Consider the following 16,905-nt stretch of genomic DNA (forward strand, 5'->3'; position numbering starts at 1 on the left):
CTACCAGGGCAGATTCGCCACGCGCCACCCACAAAGGCCGCTGTTTGCGTCCAGATCGGACCCGCACAGCCAGAGGACGGGGGCATCTGGTGCTGTGTTTTCAGCTCGGACGGATCGCGGCCGGCTGTGTTTGCCAACGTGTCCCACATGCCCGCGGGCTAGCTGCAGAGGATACTAGAAAAAGAATTTCGCAGAACGACGACGTCCGCAGGTGTTCCTCTTTGCTCCACACACGAGGTCTATGACTGGTCTGATATATTCCTGCAAGGAATGCGCAGTTTCAAAAAATACACCGAACGCGGTGGAAACGTTTTGTCGCTGTCTATACAGCTGGATAAAGGCCAGATCTACCGCAGGTAATCAGAAAGTTTTAACTGTCATCTCAAAAGAATCGAGCTTCAACCTAACGTTCAGTCCTTCTCTACATATTCATCGCCCAGCGCGACACTTCCTTCTCAACGATGGGTGACTTGGCGGAGACTGTGTCTATGGTAATCTGCATTCTTCCCGTCGAGGCAGCGGTTCATCTTTAAAATCATTTCGTCGTCATTCTAGAGATACATACCATACAATGGTTTCTTCTTCAGTGGAAGAGTAGGGGGAGGTGGCAAAATCTGACAGCGCAAAATATAAGCATCTGTGCGGATTTTCTGCACAGAATTGGCTGCGGTGCTATCGAGCAACTGTCAAAGACCAAATATACTCTGCTGTGACATTTAAGACCATTTATGTTTTTATTTCGCAGACATTTGGTAAAAAAACGTACTAATGATGTATTCAGAATTTATCTTTCAGCTCCGTGATTACGCTGGGAATCGATTTCTTTTGTAATGTGTCGATTTCGCGCCATCCGCGCGGCATCATATTTTCGAACCTTGCAGTCTAATTTTTTCATTAGGAAGTACGATTACTGTTTCTGTGTTATGCAAATCACTTGGGTCATTTATAGGCGTACCCCATATTATCACGGTCCGCCGTCATCAAGCTTTTCTGTTCCCCAAACCAGACACTGCACCAGACACTAAAAGGAAAAATGCAGGTAAAGGAGTCGTCTTCGCTAGGTACGTATCATATACAATATAATACCGAAATTCCAATTATTCACGATTTTAATGTGATCCTGCTATGGTCAATATGATGCATTCCACTTCCGCTGTGTCCCATTTCCGGAATAGTTTAATTTCAATCAATTCATTACACATTCATTCCATTCTCTTTCAAAGGAGCACATCACAGAACATAATCATCCCATAGGTTAGCTTCCCCCGCGTCCCTTCGTCTTCACAGATTCCCCTAGCTCCGCCAGGAGTTATCGCTGATACGCTCTTGCGATCAACGGAAAAAAGTCTTGATAGCTCAGATTGGATAGCTCCGATTGGAACGTTACTAGCTCATCCCAAAAGCATGAAAAACTGCGTATCTCACCCCGAGAGACATTTCAATTATCACCTATCCAAGATCTAGGAAAGGACTCTCGTAAAGTGAAGAAACAAAATATCGATATAATAAAACCAAAAACATTCCAAGACACGAAAGTATTGCAACCTTTTCATGTGTACTGATATAGGCAAACATACGTTCTATGTGAGAGGGATCGTTGATTTAGAGTACAATGTGAAAAAAAAGCGAAGTCACACATCGCCATTTCGTCATTAGACTTCACTCTGTAACGTACAATACATTTTCGATACCGAAGTACAATTCCATATCACAAAATGCCTGGCAAAGGCAAATTCTCACAAAGTGTCATCATTTGAAAATGTAATTAGTGTGGCGTTTGGTACTGGACTGCTTGAGTGCATAAGTGATGTTGACTTTAGTCAGATGCGCACATTGGTCTGCTCCTTTTTGTTTTGGCAACTTCATTGACATCATGCCCCTGCACTTTTAAGATTGAATAGCTGTGTCCGGTTGGTAGGAAAAATTATTTCAAGCAATAGGTAATAAAGCAATAAGTCACAACACTGAAATATGTGTGTTTTTGCTCCTGTCGGTATATCGTTCCGTCGCATTACTAAAGTACCTCCCCCAGACCTTGAATAGGTGATCATTCAAATGTCTCCGGTGCAAGGCGCGCTTCGACGTGCGAATGGCTCATACTGCTGTTTTTGGGAGATTCTAAGCTCTGTTTCGTGCGGTCTGGTCGTTCGCACTTCCCTTGTCAGAATCACTTTGCCAATGATCGTTGGTTCTTCGCCTTTTTTCGCGGATACACTATGTGATCAAAAGTATCCAGACACCTGGCTGAAAATGACTTACAAGTTCGTAGCTCTCTCCATCCCTAATACTGGAATTCAATATGGTGTAGGCCCACCCATAGCCTTGATGACAGCTGCCACTCTCGCAGGCATACATTCAATCAGGTGTTGGAATGTTTCTCGGGGAATGGCAGCCAATTTTTCACGGAGTGCTGCACTGAGGACAGGTATCGATGTCGGTCTGTGAAGCCTGGCAAGAAGTCGGCGTTCCAAAACATCCCAAAGGTCTTCTATAGTATTCAGGTCAGAACTCTGTGCAGGCCAGTCCATTGCAGGAATATTATTGTCGTGTAACCACTCCGCCACAGGCCGTGCATTATGAACAGGTGCTCTATCGTCTTGAAAGATGCAATCGATACCCCCGAATTTCTCTTCAACAGTAGGAAGCAAGGAGGTGCTTAAAACGTCAATGTAGGCCTGTTCTGTGATAGTGCTACGCAAAACAAGGGGTGCAAGCCCCCTCCGTGAAAAACACGACCACACCATAACAGCACCACCTCCGAATCTTACTGTTGGCACTATACACGCTGGCACATGACGTTCACCAGGCATTCGCCATACCTACACCCTGTCCTCGGATCGCCACATTGTGTACCGTGATTCGTCACCCCACACAACGTTTTTCCACTGTTCAGTGGTGCAGTGTTTACGCTCCTTACACCAAGCGAAGCGCCGTTTGGCATTTATCGGCGCCGCGTGTAGCTTATAAGCAGCCGCTCGACCATGTCGGCGGTCTCTGTCAGTCAACAGACGAGGTCGGCCTGTACGCTTTAGTGCGGTACGTGTCCCTTCAAGTTTCCACTTCACCATCACGTCGGGAACAGCGGACTTAGGGATGTTCAGGATTGTGGAAATCTCGCGTACAGACGTATGACACGAGTGACATCCAATCACCTGACCACGTTCGAAGTCCTTGAGTTCCGCGGAGTGCCCCATTCTGCTCTCTCACGATGTCTAATGACTAATGGGGTCGCTGATGTGGATTACCTGGCAGTAGGTGGCAGCACAATGTACCTAATATGAAAAACGTATGTTTTGGGGGTGTCTGGATACTTTTGATCACATAGTGTATGTGTTTGAGTTTCAGTATTGTCGCTATTTGGGATTTGTAGTTTGACTTCATCAGAGTGTGTTTGTGTCTGCCCCTGTAGCGTAGTGGTAGCGTTACGGCCTACCACACAGGGAGCCCGGGTTCGATTCTCGGTAGGTGACTGGCTGTTGTGTCCTTCATCACTGACTCTCAAGTCGCTGATGTGGCGTCACCTAAAAAGAACTTGCAATACGGCGGCCGAACTTCCCCGAATGGGGCCTACTGGCCAACAATGTCACACGATCATTTCCATTTTTTGCAGAGTGTATTTGTGATTAGGTTGGCTGGATTAAAGCTCCAAGGTGATCAGTTTCATTTTTAAGTTCTTCTGGGCCCGCTGAGTGGCAGGTACATGTCTTTTAAGAACATTGCATAATTATAATTCCAAGGACGCTGCTACCGACAGGAAAGCATGATTTGTGCTAACCCACCTTTGCTTAGCAGAACAAAACTGTGTTGGTGGTTTCAACGGAAAAAATTCATTATTGTAGTAACAGTGCCAGTTGAACAGATTGGACAAGTTGTCGCTCCGCACGTCGAGTATGAATCTGAACGTTTAACTCGTAAGTGAAACATTCCGAATGTGCCTTTACTTCTGAGGTCATCAGTCCCCTAGAACTTAGAACTACTTAAACCTAACTAACCTAAGGACATCACACACATCTATGCCCGAAGCAGGATTCGAACCTGCGACCGTAGCAGTCGCGCGCTTGCAGACTGTAGCGCCTAGAACCGCTCGGCCACCCCGGCCGGCCGAATGTGCATGTAACAAGGGAAGAAGAACCATTGAGACAGTATCATGGAGTAACTCCATTACAAGAGGACGTAGTATCACGGTACGTCCAAATGAAGTTCATTCAAAGTCAATACTTTCATGCCGAGGGCCCCTGCTCCTGTGGTAAGGATTATGGTGCGGGGCTGGGTCGTTTGGGAGTAGAGACCAAACAACTAGGTCACAGGATTAGGGAAGAATGGGGATGGAAGTCGGCCGTGCCCTTTCAAAGGAACTATCCCGTCATTTGCCTGGAGCGATTTAGGGAAATCAAGGAAAACGTAATCAGGATGGCATGGCGCGGGATTGAACCGTCGTCCTCCCGAATGCGAGTCCAATGTGCTAACCACTGCGCCACCTCGTTCGGTGATTATGGTGCGGGAACTGCAGGCTGCGGGTGTTGGCTGCTCCTTGAACATGTATGAGCGTTTGACGTGATTAATAGCAATGGTCGTAGACTTTCGCCTACCACGCTCTCCGAAGTCCGCTTGCCGTTCGAAGCATGACGTGCTGCAGTTTTCCAAGTCCCAAGGCACCTAAGTGGTTGGTGTACCATATCAGGTGGGGGTAGGGGGAGGGGAGGGAAGGAGTCTTATGCATTTAACGCGATCTGTATGCAACGCGGTGTCTTAATTGCTGAAGGAATTCCGACTGACTTTGAGTTGGTAACTATAGTGAGCTGGTACCAACAAATTCCCCAGAAGAATCATTGGCTCACCGTAAACCAATTCTGCATTGAAGGGGTCCAAATCTTGCTTATATCTTGCTCTTAGGTCCTGGAGAACAACAGGAAGAGCGGGAGTCCAGGATGTGCCATGCGCTGTGTTGAATCCTGACTTGACAAATATGTGGGCTCTAGGAAGCCTGCCTTCCCGGATCGCTAGACAACATTCAGACAAATCGTATTAATGAGTTACATTGTGAAATGAACAATGAGAATACTTAACTCTGACAATAACACAGACGTGTCGGAAGCAAAGGGCGACATGCCATAAGAAATCCCTTCAGTGTAGACAGTGGACTCTTCTATTGAGGTCGCTAGTCGTGAAGCTTCTGTAGAACTGGGACATGACCAGTCGGGCGAGGTGCTTATGTTCTCTTCGCATAGAGGCCGCTGCTGTCGTGTTGTCGACCTGGGGAGAGGTCGGTCAGCGTGCAATTGGCTGACGTCTTGTCACAGCCCTCTCTATCGTTCCCGACTGGTGTGCCGGCGCTTGACTTTACGTCGTAACATTCCTCGCCCCCAAAGCAACGTATTGGGAGCGTCGTATAGGGAGCACGACAACGGCGGGGCAGGCAGAAGCGTGGATGCTGCGATGGACTGGAACCTGTGGCTGCATGAGACGAAGACCTAGTCGTACCCCACCATCCGGCCATTGCTCTGGCGGAAACGTCCGCCGGAAAACGACCAGAAGGATAGGCGTCCACCTCCTGGGGCGCATAACAGGATGTAGAAGGCGTCGGCTGCTGCGGAGTAGGCGGGTCCAGCTCCATCGGTAGGACGAGAGGAGGCGGAGGAGGCGAACCTTCCGTCTCCATAGGGTCTTCCCACGGTGTCGTGATGACACCCTCTGGCGGCTGCTGTGGCAGCGCTGTCCTTGGTATCCATCAATCTGGGGGAAGAGATTCGGAAGGACAGCCGTGCACATGATAGTGGCGAATCTGATTGTGTTGTCGGCGCTGCAATCTGTCTAGGCCTGAAATGAGATAGTTGCAGGCGCCAAGTCGACGAAGAATCTCGCCACGCGCTCAGCGACTGCTGTCGCTAAAAACCCTGAAAAACACAATATTATGCGGCGCGAAGCGATGCTTGCGACCTTCCTTCGGCGCCGGATGCTGAGGAGGGTGGAGCAGGTGGCGCTGTGTCCGATGGCGGCGACCGTGAAGCTTTTCCGCCGGCGATGGTCCATCTCGTACATGCGAAGGATAGAAGGCGAGTAACAGTTGCAGTTCTTGATCCCCGGTGTATGCAGTGCGAAATTTGACCATCTGCTTGGAGGTTCTGCCAAAACGTTCCGCTTCGCCGTTTGACTGTGGATGGAACGGTGCACTGGTTAGATGCCGTATTTAATTGTGTTCACAGAATGTTTCAAATTCATTTGACGAAAATTGAGCAACGTTGTCCAACGCTATGACTTCAGGCAAATTTTCTAGGCAAAAAATAGATGACAATGCCTGAACTGCGCTACATGATGTTGTCGCGTTCATTGGCACATCAAAAATAAACTTACTATAAGAGTTTACCACAATCACCCAACGCGTCTTCCAAAAGGTTCCCGCAAAGTCTATGTGTACACGCTGCCATGGTCGTTGCGACTTAGGTCAAGTAGAGAATTTTTTTGGATTAACGGACTGATTTTCCGCACATGCGTGACACTGTAAAGTCATTTGTTCTATTTGTGTGTCCATACCCTGTCAGACACAGTGTCAACGCTCTGATTGTTTCGTACGAACAATCCCCCAGTGTCCTTACTGAAGTAACTGCAACATTTCTTTTTGCAAAGCTCTGGGTATCAACACACGTGACTGTCCACTGTCATTTTGACCATGAATCACACCTTGCTGTATAGCGAGGCTGTGCCGACGTGCAAAGTATCGGCGCGCTACAGAGTTCTTTTTCTTATGCAATGAGCGAGGCCAATGTGTGCCAATGTATTTTAGCAAAATGTTCACATCCGAATCAGCTTCCGTGGCCTGTGCAATTTTGTTATAGGTCAGAGGAAAGGATTGAAGCAGTTCACAATCCTGAGTGTCGATATGACAACAAGACGCAGCAGAAGCGTCGAAGTCTGTATCATGGCCAATCGGAACACGTGAAAGTGCGTCCGCATTACCATGTTGAGCTGTCGGACGATACACAATCTCGTACTGGTATTGAGACAACAGCAAAGCCAATCTTTTAAATTTTTGGGCAGTACTTATAGGAACCGACTTCGTCGGATGAAGCAGGGACCGCTATGGCCTGAGACCTGTTACTAAGTTGAATTTTCTGCCATACAAATAGTGGTGGAATTTGGTGACACCATACACAGTAGCGAATGACTCCTTTTGTATTTGTGAATAGTTACACAGGGCTTTGGACGCGAAAGCAGTAGGCCTGTCTTTATCACCAATTCTGTGCGAAGGCACTGCACCGATTCCGCAAGTTGAAGCATCAACTTGCAACACAAGTGGTTTGTCGGGATCACAGTGACCCAAGCATCGATCACTGAGGAATGCATCTTTAAGTTTTTGAAGAGCTTCTTGGCACTCACCTGTCGAAACAAAGGGGACGTTCTTGCGACGCAAGCGATACAATGGAGCTGCGATTTGTGCATCATTCGGTATGAATCGAATACAATAGTTCGTTTTCCCTAAAACTGTCCGCAGTTCTGTGATATTGCGAGGAACTGGCAAGTGTCGTTTGGCTATGAAATGTGACTGAAGAAAATGTACAACTTTACTGTTTATGACATGACCAAGATACTGCAACTCAGCTTTAAAAGAACCACACTTGATTAGTCTACGCTTTAGTCCTGCATCAGATAGCGTACGAAACAAAACATGCAAATTTGCAATGTGTTATTCAGGTATACGACCTGCTACGACAATACAATATCGCCCAGGTGGTTTTAATAGTTTGGTACTTGATCAGTCAGCTGTTCCAAATACCGTTGGAAAATTGCGGGTGCGGAAGCGCTTCCAAAAGGCAAATATTTATATAATCCCAAGTGAGTGTTCACAACATACACTTTTTGAGAGTCTTCGTCTAGTGGTATTTGAAGATATGCGTCGTGCAAGTCTATTTTCGAAAAATAACGATCAGCGCCTAACTTATCTATGAGATCCTCTGGGCATGGCAGTGAATAAGTATCAATCACATTTTGCGGGTTGACTGTAGACTTAAAGTCAACACAAAGCGAATGTGACCTGAAGGTTTGGGGAGCCTAACCAGTGGACTTGCCCACTGAGTAGCTTTCATGGGCGCAACAGCTCTGCTTCTTGCAATTAATTTCAGCAGCTGCTTTGTCCCGTAATTCAATGGTAACAGTTCACATAGTAATATGTGCAACAAAATTTTTAGCCTTGCCTAAACCTTCAGGTAAAAGTTCAGGGAATTCTTTCAGCAAGCTAGTTAAACTGTCTTTAGCATTGGAACAGTCACTGACAACACATTGTCCTGAATTTGAAAGCCAAAGAAATCAAACGAATCAAGACCAAATATCTTCTCACAATCTCGTGGTTGTAGCACAGTGAAACTCACAGTTCGATTATGAAAGCGATACATGGCAGGCTGAATACATTTTCCGAGAATGGGAATGTCTTGCCCATTATAAGCCATCAGGTGGATGGTTCTAGACAGGCAAGGGGAGCCTAACGGTTCGTATGTGTTAACGATTCAGCAATGTAACAGAGGCACGCGTGTCCAACTGAAGTTTCACACATTTGCCACTAATCTGCAAATGAACAAAAAGTTTTTTGGACAGGCATAACACTGAAGAAACTATTTGCTTGATATCTTTTCTAATGCCTGCAGCAGGCTTTGAAAACACTGCATTGATTACGTGGGCCTTGTGACTACATTTATGTGAGTGGGCAGAATTCTTGCAAACATACGGATTGTACATGACCTTTCTTGCCACAAGTTTGTCTTGACGGGTAGTCTTGGCGTTTGTGCTGTGAATAGCGCCGCGGGCATGACTTAATTCCGTCGCCTATGTAGAGAGCTGTTTACGTGGTGTGGAGCACTGTTTACGTAGCGTGGCGCGCGCATGCCTAATGGGCTGATCTTAAGCAAGGGAGGACTTAACCCGACAAATTGGTGGCTGCTCAAATTTATTGGTCGACATGGCACTTGAATCGCACTGATTTAGTATTTGCACTACAGGCTGAAACGATGGATTGGACCGTTCCAAAATCTGTACTACTAGTTTAACATCAGTTACATTGTACACGATCGCATCAGGCAACATAACCTCTGAATATAAAGCACCACAAACACATCTGAATTTACATTTCCTTGTCATACCTGAAAATCTGTTACCCACTCGCAATAAGTTTGTTCTGACCTTTTCTTGCAAAGAAAGAATTGGCACATATCTGCCACCACATTCGCTTGTTGGTTAGCGAATCTATAACCTGTTCATAGGAAAGTTTACTCATAGTGGCGTTAGGGAACAATAACTGAATGAGACGAAACACTGCACTTCCTACCATTGACAAAAAGTAATCTAGTTTCACAGTACCTGGTATATTGTGAAGAAATATGTGGGCTTCAAATTGTTGCAACCACTCGAGCCTCTCCCCGTCTTTTTCATTAAACTGGCGAAACGGCGATATGGCACTGAGAGCAACCGTAGGTCGTCAGGAGCTGCTGTACCGTGTTTAGCAGTGAGGCAGCTTCCTGGGTCTGAAACTGAAATATCTATGTTAGCTGCATTGCATCTATTGCTTGCAGCTGAGGCGCTTGGGCAGGGGGGAGGGAGAGGTGGGTCTCTCATATGGGAAGAGAAAAATGCAATAAACAGTGAAAACAAGCAATAAAAAAAGCACACGAGCAAAGAAAATTTCTGCGATGCCCACCTGAAAACACTGAATACCAAAAACACCATAAAAGATACTGTTAAAGCAAGTAAACACACCTCTGCAAAGAAAAGGCAATGTAGAATTAAGGTGCCAGCAAAACACAAAAGAAAATCCGAGACTACCAAGCACTGTGTTGTTCTTAACACTCATCGCCATATGTTGAATCTTGCCTTGATGTCAAATATGTGCCGTCCAGGAAGCCAACCCTCTCAGATCGTTAGACAACATTCAGAAAAATCGTAGTAATGAGTTTTATTACGAAACGAACAATGACAATACTTATCTTTGACAATAACACAGAAGTGTCGCAAGCAAAGGCAGACATGCAAATAATAAATCTCTCCAGTATAAACAAATCCTAATACAAGTGAAGTAATACAGCTGACTCTTCTATTCAGGTCGCTAGTCGTGGATCTTCTGAAGAACTGGACCGTGACCAGTCGGGTGCAGCGCTTATGTTCTCTTCACATAGAGGCAGGTGCTGTAGCATTGTCGTGCTGGAAAGGGATCGGGCAGCTTGCAATAGGCTGACGTCTTGTCACAGCCTTCTCTGCTCTATCGTTCCCGGCTGGCGTGCCAGTGCTTGACTTTACGCCATAACACGCCGCCTCCAGGGCACGGCGCTATCTCTCGACCATGCCGTTACTAGCAGGGTGGCAGCTAGTATAGTAGTTTTATGATGTACAGACCACGCACACAACACTGCACCACTGAACACATTGACATTGCTGGTAGGTGCGAACTTCGCAGCAGATGCTGCATTAAGTTTGATAGCTTTTATTTTTACAATAGGCGTATTTCGGCTGAATTACCGTCATCCATTTATCTGTTAGTAGTGGTATACAATTTTGGTACATTATTTCTAATTTTGTATGTAATTACTAAACAGTTTTCACTATTATTATGTATTTCTACAAACGTGTCCTGCCTCTGCCTGTGCTTGTTAGTTACGTTTCCTTTGGTGTTATTGGAGTGATAATGGTTGGTTAAGATCTTATTGGACTTATTACTTCATGTAGTTGTCAGATTATATTCTTTATGCAAGTATTTTCATGACAGCTTAATTCAGCGGTATTTATTATTACAGGCAGTTCTGTTTATCACTGCTGTTATGTAGGAATTGATCTTTTCTGCTGTTATATTTTTTTCTCTGTGTGTCTTGTGTTTTTTCAACTTTTGGTATTATTTACAAATTTCGGTAGCCTTATTTTCTTAGTTATTACTAATTTTACTTATTATTTGCATGTTCATATGACATCGCTGGATACAGTTATTGTAGTCTGTTTTCGTAGGCGAGTTTCGGTACAGCCTGTGTTTAAACCTATGTATTCGTTTGCACTCAATTATAAATTGAATTAAACATTTCTTTCTTGCTATTTTTGTGCTATACGTTCTTTTTAAATTTAGAGTTGGGTCTTTCAACCTGCTTGTTGACCGGTTTTCCAGCGATGTTGGACGGTTACTGTATTGTTTGTTCAAATCTGTGTCTGTGTGTGTGGGAGATGGCGCTATAGACTTACGCTGTACGTTGTTTTGAAGCCAGAGTGGGCGAGTCTGCCGCCATCTTAAATAGCTCGAAACATTAGCAGACTATTGTTTACAATTACTTCTTGTTCGTTATTCCTGTCGTATGCACGCAACAGTTGTTTTAAATGTTGAAGGTTACAGTCCTTACATGACTAACATAGTTTCAGGAAGGCAACTTCGAAGTTCTTCTATTCTTGAATGCGTATTTTCCCTAGTAATACGACACATTTAGCTTCGTTAATGTAACTTGTTTTTACTTATGTATTTCGAAAAACCAAGAAGGAAAGGAATTGATGTGAAAAGCATGCTTTCGTAAAATATTTAATTGGACTTTTGTTGCATCGATAGCAAATGTAGCTGGAACTCTGAAACCAATGCTTGTTTGCTTACTGATGCTGCTTCCTGTTCGTTACCTTTTCAGCTTTGAACTCGTATGCTCAACATTTTTAATGTTCACGTTCGCAAAAAACATACTCACCCGCATGTCCTTTGCCAGCCCATAAACGTGTACAATGAGGAAATAACCAAGGCATACTATCATATCTTGTGCATATCAACAAAGTGAACGATTACTGAAATGTCAAAGAAATAGAACAGCATAGAGGTACAGCCTCATTTAGATTAGAGTTCTTGTTTTATTAGATTGTCAGTGCCTTAGTTTCATTGTAGTTTACGCATTTTCGTAGTCTGAAATCTTACCTGTTATTCGTCATTCAGTGTGTGGCCAATAGTAGCAATTTATATTTTTTAAACATCTCCCAGGACTGTGCAGTATAATAAATGTTTTTAAAGGGATGATATACGCTTAAACCTCGTAAATTGGATATTTTGCATTAACATTTACGTCATTTTTAGTAATAATAGCCTAACCTGTGTAACACATAGGTCCATCATTCCAACAGTTGCCTATTTGCTTCTATTCACGGAATTTTTCTCGCCAGTAACTCTGTCAGTTTTTGAGAAATTACCAAAGGTATCACAATTCGAATGTACGTCTACTTCGATCATCTGCTTCATTTTACTTTTGAATTTCTTTTTGAGGTGTTCATAGTATATAAGTCTATAACATGCTTTATGATAGTATAGTTAGTTAATTTCATGTTGCAAGTATCATTTTCAGGATAAATCATAATGATATGGAACGAGTCATGTCATATTAACATCTTTTTGTGTTTATTAATTAAAGACAGACAAATGCTAGTCAATAACTCGTCCCCTTCTGCATCACCACATGGCAATAACAGATAGTCATCTGCGGAACAGGAGGAGTTGCCAGAGAAAAATGTTTTCTGCTTAGTTTAAAATTTTGCTTTTGTGTCTATCAGGCATCTTAAATCATTGGGCTAGCGACAAAACTTTTGGTTGCAGCGTTGTGAACCCCTGTTTGTTTTACAGACAAACTTCATGTAGCTTAATGAATGTCAATTTTGCATTTGGTACTGTAATTATGTACAGCATTGTTCCTGCTGAAGTGCAGTGGACTATTTACAGCAAAATTATAGGTTGCAACCGAATGGTAACGAGCCCAGGAGAGGCGCTGCAGCCGATGTCGTGCTGTTAGCAAAGGCACTCGCGTCGGTCTACTGCTGCCATAGGCCATTAACACTAAATTTCGTCGCACTGTCCTAACGGATACGTTCGTAGTACGTCCCACAAGGATTTCTGAATTTATTTCGCGCAGTATTGCTTGTCTGGCAGCACTGACAACTCTACACAAACACCGCTGCTCTCGGCCGGTAAGTGACGGCCGTCGTCGACTGCGTCGTGCGAGGTGAAAGATAAAGCCTGAATTTTCGTATTGTCGGCACCCTCTGACACTGTGGGTCTCGTAATACTGAATTCCCAAACGATTTTCGAAATGGAATGTTCCGTGCGTCCAGCTCCAACTACCATTCGGAGTAAAAAAAAAAAAAAAAAAAAAAAAAAAAAAAAAAAAAAAAAAAAACTTTTAATTCCCACTGTGCGGCCATAATCCCATCGGAAAGCTCTCCCAGTACAAATGACAGCTTTGCCAATCCACTGCCCTTTTATACCTTGTGAACACCATACCACCGCCGTCTGCTTACATGCGTATCGCTACCCCATAATTTTTGTCACCTCAGTGTATATATTCGAGAATATTGAATAATATTGTGCACTGATCTTCAAGAGACTGTGTGAACACGCTAGAAGTTTGAACAAAAATAAAAACAAAACATAAATTCTTGACTTTAATAGCCAAGATGGCCGTACCAAAATCAAAACACGCTCGATAGAACTTACTTGTATCACAATTACTCAAACATTTGGAAATATTTCATTATCCAGCATCGATAATGAACTAATCGTGAAGTTAAACACGTTTTAAAGGGTTATTTATACACTTACCTCAATTATTCCCCCAGAGCTTACGTAAAACTTACTCGATCAAAACGTGAACACTTTTATTATGGTCGGCGTCCACTAAGCAAGCGCTGTGCCGATACGCGCACCCTCCGTGGTTGTCGAATCTAGAAGGGGGCGCAGTCTATGGCGCATGCGGCGCCTCTCCCGGATTTACCCTTATAAAATGTCCTGAGAAGTTTCATTTTTAACTCAGTGTAAGCGAATTTACATGAGGGTGACAAACACTTTATTCCTTGGAAAAGCTGGAAGGTCCTTGAAGTTGTAATTTTATCTCGTGGTAATCACGACTTCTCTCTACACTGATCTAACGAAGTAAAACAAACTGAAACATTTCAGGGCTAATTAGTTGTTAATATAGGGTGAGCCGTTCACGGCCCACTTTTATCCCATTTTTTATTTGTCATCTTCTATTGAGGTACTGCCACCTCGTTTTCTTATTTCGTTTTCTGGCGTCACTAACTTCCTGCCTAATTTGCCCCTGAGCGGCAGCAGCAGCGCGTATCGGTAAGTGCACTGTCATACCATCTCTGGAGCGACCGATAGTACAAGGCGTGTTTCTTAAGTAAGTACCATTTTGAAATTAGAAAAAGGCATGCTAAGATATCTCAATCATTTTATTTTTACATGAAAGACTGTACCTTAAACTACTTTTCTACATAATTTCCGTCAATATTCAGGAACTTGTCATAACATTGTACCAGTTTTTGAATACCCTCCTCATAGAAGTCTGCCGCCTGACTTGTTAACCACTGCATCACCATTGTTTTGACTTTGTCATCGTCTTGAAGACGCTGACCGTCCAGGTGTTTCTTCAAGTGCAGGAACAGATCGTAGTCACCGGGCGCAAGATCGGAGCTCTGCGGAGGATGATCTAGAGTTTCCCATCGAAAAGATGTGATGAGATCTTTGGTCTGATTCACCACATGCGGACGGGCATTGTCTTGCAGCAAACGATGCCCTTGCTCAAGTTGCCACGTCTTTTGTTCTGAACTGAACGACACAGGTTGTGCAGTGTCTTACAGTAAGCTGCTCCATTGTTTGTCTCATTATGAGGCAGAAATTCCACAAGCAATACTCCTTTTCTGTCCCAAAAACTGTGCACATGATTTTCCGTGCTGAAATTGTTTGTTTAAACTTGGCTTTTCTGGGTGAATCTCATTGCCGCCATTGTATGGACTGTTGTTTTGATTCTGGTGTGACATAGGCCACCCATGTTTCATCGCTCGTAACAATTTGGTTTAACAAATCGTCGCCGTCGTTGTGGTACCGCTCAAGGAAAGTCAATGCACTGTCTAAACGTTAGGTTTTGTGCACATCCGTCAACATTTTCCGTACCCAACGTGCGCAAAAGTTTCTGAAATTCAAGTGCTCGGTCACAATGCCATACAAAACACTACGAGAAACATTAGGAAAGTCATCCCGCAAGGAGCAAATCGTAAAGCGTCGGTTTTCTTTCACCTTATTGTCCACTTCCTGCACCACACTTTCATTAACGACCGAAGGACGCCCACTCCGTTGTTCATCATGCACATTTGTGTGGCCATCTCTAAATGCTCTCACCCACTTTCTTACCATTCCATCACTCATAGTGTTTTCTCCGTAAACTGCACAGATCTCACGATGAATATCGATCGCTTTTTGGCCTTTAGCACTAAGAAATCTTATAACAGCCTGTACCTCACAGTCGGGGGGACTCACGATTATCGGAGGCAACTTAAACACTCAGTACACAATGTAAACAAGGAAGAATGAGACTGTAATGGCGTCAGTGCGTAGACAACAGATGTAGGTACCCAGTGTGCATGCGCAGAACGCCGACCACAGCGCTGCAGCCGCGGTGTGGCAAAACGGTACTTACTTAAAAAAAAAAGCCTCGTCATGTGTCTGGCAGTCACTTGGAGACGGACCAGCAGTGCAGTCGGGACGCAGCAGCAGCGCCGACGTCCAGTGCCCGCCGACCGCTGGCGGCACACATGAACTGTCCGACGGAGATTGAAGCGGGACGACCGTTGCTTGGTCGTTCGGTTGGTCGTCTTATCGGCCGACGAATATTTGATCCTTTCACCGTTTCCGGGCCTGGCCAGTCGGTCTGTTGGCGTGGAGCAGCAAGTAAGTCTCCGTTGCGCTTGGTCCGTTGACCGTCGGTCGGTTGGGTTGTCGTCGGATCGTCAATGGTTGGCCCGACTGTCTGTCTCACCTAAGCGAGCGCCAGTGCTTGAATTCCAGGCCGACCCTCGAACATCTGAGCGCCATTGGGTGTACTGCCTTTTCTTAAATTTGTTCTTGTTGTTTGTACTTGTATGGCTTCTAGCCAACTTTTTTTTTTAAATTAAGGTGGTTTTGCCCTTAAGGCGTAAGATTCTTTAGGCCTTCAGCCTAATTTAAAGAACTGTTTCACGTAAGACCTTTGGCATTATAAAGGTTTTAATGCTGTTGAATTTTAAGTGTTGGGCATTCAGCCGATTTTGTGTTTGAGTTGTTTTAAGGCCTTCTGCCTAGTTCAAAGAACTGTTTCACGTAAGGCCTTTGGTATTTAAAAAAAATTAAAGTTATGGAGTTTTAAGTGTTAGGCCTCCAGCCAATTTGAATTTAACTTGTTTGCTCTTGAAGTGTCTGATTCTTTGGGCCTTCAGCCCAACTAAAGAACTGTTTTAAGATGAGGCTTTCGCTTTTAATTTTCTGTTTTGGTTGAGTTTTGCCTAATTAAAAACTGTTTTACGTAAGGCCTTTGTTTTTTTTAAAAAAAATTATTCTTGTTTAGCCTCAAGTGTTGGCCTTTCAGCCGATTTTTGAATTCAAATTGTTTGCTCTGAAAATCTCAGAACTGTTGTAAGATAAGGCTTGCCTTTTAAATTTCTGATTATGCTTGTGTTTTACGTTATTGGCCTTCAGCTGTTTTTAAATTAAAGTGGCTTTCAGCCGCTAATTAAGTCTCAAGCAATAAAGCTGTGTGTTAAAAAAAATTGGGGGGCGGGGCTCTTGTAATGTTTGATGAAATAATAAAGTTGTATGTTCGACTGTAACTGACAGCCCCTTATTTTGGCCCTGTTCCACAATGTAAACTGTCCTGCAGATTAAGCTGGGCATGTTATAGGGATTATCAGGATATTTAATTTAAGATCCTCTCGTGTGATGCCTGAACAGATTTGGTGACAGAGCTTAGTGCAGACTCGAGTGGACTGTTGGTTGACTAGATCGAGCACCTAGAATAATATAATGGCACACAATAGCAAATTCACCTTACACTAAAATGAGAGAAATAATGAATGTGACATTCGACAAAGAGACTAGTTCTACACGGACGGCTG

This window comes from Schistocerca nitens, chromosome 4 (assembly GCF_023898315.1).
Source record: "Schistocerca nitens isolate TAMUIC-IGC-003100 chromosome 4, iqSchNite1.1, whole genome shotgun sequence".
Classification (NCBI taxonomy): Eukaryota; Metazoa; Arthropoda; class Insecta; order Orthoptera; family Acrididae; genus Schistocerca; species Schistocerca nitens.